Genomic DNA, 5361 nt, shown 5'->3' on the forward strand with positions numbered 1-5361 from the left:
TCAAATTGCAGATCATTTGGACATATGATTCTCAGCAAAAAAGATAAATTGGTTTAAAACAATACATGAACGGTAAACATTTTTACAGTCCTCAAATTTGTCTTTTTTGCTGAGAGCTACTTAGATGTTCAAATGATATGAAATTTGGAGCATACCTCATGCATCAAAATAAAAACCATGCAAAAAAATGGATTTGTTTGAATTTTTCTAGTATTTGTTTTGGGTTTTTTTCAACGAAGGTGCAGATGAGCCTGGACACCGAATCACTGCTCTCAATTCACATGACACTTTCCAAGAAAGAATGAGTCTACAAGAAAATAATTGAGACCATATATGATACTACCTTTATACTCCCTCTGTTCCTAAATATAGTCTTTTTTTAGAGATTTCGATATGGGCTACATACGAAGCAAAATGAGTGAATCTACACTTGTTCTATGGTATATTTTCATTAATATTTAAATATGTACAAGAAAACAGGCTAAATCGCCCCAACAAATGCATGTGGCTTCTAACATATTACAATAAATTACAAAGTGTTATCCATCCAGAACTGAATCTTGCTTGCCTTGGTGGCTTTTGCTCTTAGCATGAGCACTTTAAGACCTTCTCTCATGTAATATTTCCAGCAAATAGGGTGGGCCACTACCTATTTGAAAATCTCGTCATTTCTCACGGACCAAATACTCCAGCAACCAGCAATGATAATGTCTATTCCACACTCCTTTGGGAGGGCTGACAAAGCCAAACAAAATTCATCAAAGCTTGAGATACCTCTTCTCTTTGTAGGCATAATTGAGTTCCAACATTGCATTGAAAAGGGGCAGTCCCAGAATAGGTGCAGTGAAGTTTCTTCTGTCTATCATTACACAACACACATTCATATGAGTTGAGGAACATGGATTTTCTCTTCAGTAAGTTCCTGGTGTTGACCCTGTCGTGTAGAAGTAACCAGAAGAAGATCTTATGTCTAAGAAAATTTGATGCTTTCCATAGGATGCTGAAGATGAAGTGAGTGTTGCTCTGGCCCATCAAACATTTGTACATCTTGATAGATGAGTATGTTGGGTTTGTCCATCTGTAAGTCCTAGAATCCTTGTGCTCAACAGTTGTTAAGGTTTGGAGAAGGTCTTGCATTTCCGTGAATTGTTGGTGTGCTTCAGATGATAATGGTCTGTGAAAAAGATTTTCTCTGTTGTCCACCAGAAGAGCATTCTGCAGAGTTATTTCCATATGTGTGGTGAATGAGAAAAGCTCAGGGTATTTCTGATGGAGAGGAGTCTCAAGGGTCTTTCCATAATCGAGTGGTGTCCCCAATGCCTGCCTTGCATATTGCAAACTGTTGAAAAGTGGGGAGCAGCTTCATAATATCTTTCCACCAAAATGATCCGACTACTTTTGTTCCAGGTGAATGCTCAGAGTAGTAAGTCTCCCATAACATCTTCACCCAAGGAAGATCATGTTTATTGAAGAATTTTTGTAAGAAATTCATGAGCAGAGTCTGGTTGTGAGTTGGAATATCAAGAACTCCAAGACCACCATGTGATTTAGGAAGACATGCTTTGTCCCATGCAATTAGAGCTGGTGTTTTATCCTCAGTTCCATATTTTCTCCAGAAACATTGTCTGATGTACTTGTTAATTTGTTGCACCACTGTCATAGAAAGGGCTAGGATGCTCATATAGAAGATAGGCATGCTAGCAAAGACAGACTTGATGAGCACCAGTTTGTCCCCATAAGAAAGCAGAGTTGAAAAACCTTGCAATCTTGTCACAATTCTCTTGATAAGAGGGGAAAAAAATCAACCACCTTAGGTTTCTGGACACTTAGTGGCATTCCTAGATAAGGAAGTGGAAGTGTGCCAATTTGACAACCCATTAAAGCTGATAAGTTCTGCATTTTGTCTTCTGGTGTGTTGATGGCAATCAAGGTTGAATTGGAATAATTCACTTTCAGACCAGTATAAGTTGCAAAGTGAAGCAGCAGGTTCTTGAGATGCATGAGCTAGATTGAGATAGCAGGGAGGACCAGTACAATGTCATCTGCATATTGAATGACTGGAAAATCTGGGCATGTTGCATGTTTGAGGGGTGGTTCAATAAGAGAGTTATGCATTGCTTCATTCATCATAAACTGAAGGAGGTCTGCTGCAATCACAAAGATCAGTGGAGACAGGGGGTCTCCTAGTCTTACTCCACTCTTGCAAAGGAACTGTTTACCAGGGACTCCATTTAGAAGAACAGAGGAGAAGCCAATGCTATATATTTGTTTGATCCAGTTTATCCATCTCAGACCAAAACCTTTGGCTTCCAGAATCTCAATGATGGTGTCATGATTAAGTAAATCAAAAGCTTTCTCAAAGTCTAGTTTGAGAAGTATGATCTCCTTTTTGGATTGATGACATTGATGTAAATATTCATATGCCCAAGCCAGGCAATCCTGAATGCTCCTGTTGTTTAGAAAACCATATTGATTCTTATGTATCAATCTCAAGATGACTTTTTGCAATCTGTTGGTCAGCAACTTAGTGATAATCTTGAGAGTACAATTGAGGAGTGATATAGGTCTGAATTCACCAGGTGTGGCAGCAGAGCTATTTTTGTGAATCAGTGTGAAGTAGGAGTAATTGGTGCTCTGAATATTTGCTCTGCCCTCATGAAAATATTGTATTAGACGATAGAAGTTAGGTGCAACTATGTCCCAACATGATTTAAGGAGGAAGCATTAAAACCATCTGGACCTGGAGCTTTTTCATTGGGTATCTGTTTGATGATGTTGTCAATTTCCTCATGAGTAAATGGAGCTTCCAGATCTTGCAGCAACTAATATGGTTGGAGAAATGAGTGTAACAAAAGAGGGTTGCTAGTCTGTTGTTGAGTTCCCAGTCTTTCTTTGAATGCACTGTACAGAATAGCAGCTTTGGGTTGATGGTCCTGGTATTCAATACCATTAGAGTTCTTAAGCATAACAATACTGTTGTTTCTCCGTTTGATAGTTGCTTCGGCCTGAAAGTATTTAGTATTTGCTTCTCCCACCTTGATGGATCTAATTGTTGCTCTTTGTTTCCAATATATTTCTGGAATTTAAGAACTCTAGCAAGATGCTCTTTGAGGCAGTTTATGCCCTCAGATTCCTCTCTGGATAATGGTCTGTATTCCTCCAGATGATTAATAAGAAGTATAAGCTCATTGGTATTTTTGATGATAGCCTTTAGATCAGAGATATTCCTGGACCAATTCTTTAGACTTTCCTGAGTCTCTTAAATTTTGCAGAGATGATTTTAGCACTATCTCTTTCTGGCACTGGCACTAGTAGAAAAGGGGCCAATGGTCCAGGCCGGTCCAGCCCATTAGTCCCGGTTCAATCCAGAACCGGGACCAATGGGGGCATTGGACCCGGTTCGTGAGCCCCAGGGGCCGGCCGGGCCACGTGGGCCATTAGTCCCGGTTCGTCTGGACCTATTGGTCCTGGTTGGTGGGACGAACCGGGACCAATGGCCCTCGCTCCTGGCCCACCACCATTGGTCCAGGTTGGTGGCCTGAACCGGGACCAAAGGACGACCATTAGTCCCGATCCATTCCACCAACCGGGACTAAAGTGTTGGTCCTCGTTGCGGCCAAAGTTTAGTCCCACCTCGCCAATCGGAGGGGAATCAGACCGGTTTATAAGCCCCTCCCTCTCTGCCTTATTGAGCTCCTCTGAAAATGAAAATAGATGCCCTTATATAGGGAATTTAGGCTAAATTCATACGAATTTCTCTTGAAATTTGTTATGAATTTAATTTGAATTTCCTCTATAAGCGCATTATGCTCATTTCTGAGTAGCTTTTAATATAGTTTTTTTCTTTTCTGCTATATTTATTTTTTTCTTTTTATTTCTGAGTTGTAATAAGTCATTAAAAATAAGCATCTATGCTCATTTTTTAGTAAAGTTAATCATAACTATTTTTTCTCTATTTATTTTTGAATTGTAATAAGTCATTAAAAATAAGCATCTATGCTCATATTTTAGTAAAGTTAATCACAACTATTTTTTCTTCTTTTTATTTCTGAGTTGTAATAAGTCATTAAAAATAAGTATCTATGCTCCTTTTTTAGTACAGTTAATCACAACTATTTTTTGCTTCAATTCATTTCTGAGTAGCTTTTTATAGAGTTTTTTTCCTTTTCTGCTATATTTATTTTTTTCTTTTTATTTCTGAGTTGTAATAAGTCATTAAAAATAAGCATCTATGCTCCTTTTTTAGTACAGTTAATCACAACTATTTTTTGCTTCAATTCATTTCTGAGTAGTTTTCTATATAGTTTTTTTTCTTTTCAGCTATACTTTTTTTTCTTTTTATTTCTCAGTTGTAATAAGTCATTAAAAATAAGCATCTATGCTCATTTTTTAGTAAAGTTAATCATAACTATTTTTTCTTCTATTTATTTTTGAATTGTAATAAGTCATTAAAAATAAGCATCTATGCTCATATTTTAGTAAAGTTAATCACAACTATTTTTTTTCTTTTTATTTCTGAGTTGTAATAAGTCATTAAAAATAAGCATCTATGCTCCTTTTGTAGTACAGTTAATCACAACTATTTTTTTGCTTCAATTCATTTCTGAGTAGTTTTCTATATAGTTTTTTTTCTTTTTAGCTATATTTATTTTTTCTTTTTATTTCTCAGTTGTAGTAAGTTATTAAAAATAAAAAAGAGGCGCAATGCTTATTAATTTGCTTCAAGCCTTTCGGAATAGTGTCAACTGCACTGCACATAGCTCTGTGCAGTCTACCGTATTCCTCAAGGCTTGAAGCTAACCAACATGCAGGAGCATTGAGCCTCTTCGTCATCGTCTCTGCACTCAGGGCTTATAAACAGCTGCGAGTGCCTCTCGCGTGGCGAGGTGGGACTAAAAAAACAGCTGCAGGAAGAATCAACAAAAAAACAGCTGCAGAAAATAAAAAAGTAGTTAGACGGGTCCATTGGTACCGGTTGGTGGCATCGACCGGTACCAATGCCGCTCTTTGATCCCGGTTGGTGGAATCAACCGGGACGAATGCCGCTCTTTAGTCCCGGTTGGAGCCACCAACCGGGACCAAAGGTCTTCGTTTCCCGCTCTTTGGGCTGCTGAAAAGAGGCCTTCGGTCCCGGTTGGTGGCACCAACCGGGACTAAAGGGGGCATTAGTCCCGGTTTGTGCCACGAACCGGGACCAAAGCCGTTGCTATATATACAGCACTTAGCGCGACTTTGATCTCTCCTGCTCCACTCCCGTTGCCGCGCGTCTCCCTGCCGCCACACCTCGCCATCGCCGCCCCGCCCCGACGCCGTCGCCGCCACGCCCCGCCACGCCCCGACGCCGTCGCCGCCCCGCGCCGC

This window comes from Triticum dicoccoides, chromosome 1B (genome assembly GCF_002162155.2).
Source record: "Triticum dicoccoides isolate Atlit2015 ecotype Zavitan chromosome 1B, WEW_v2.0, whole genome shotgun sequence".
Classification (NCBI taxonomy): Eukaryota; Viridiplantae; Streptophyta; class Magnoliopsida; order Poales; family Poaceae; genus Triticum; species Triticum dicoccoides.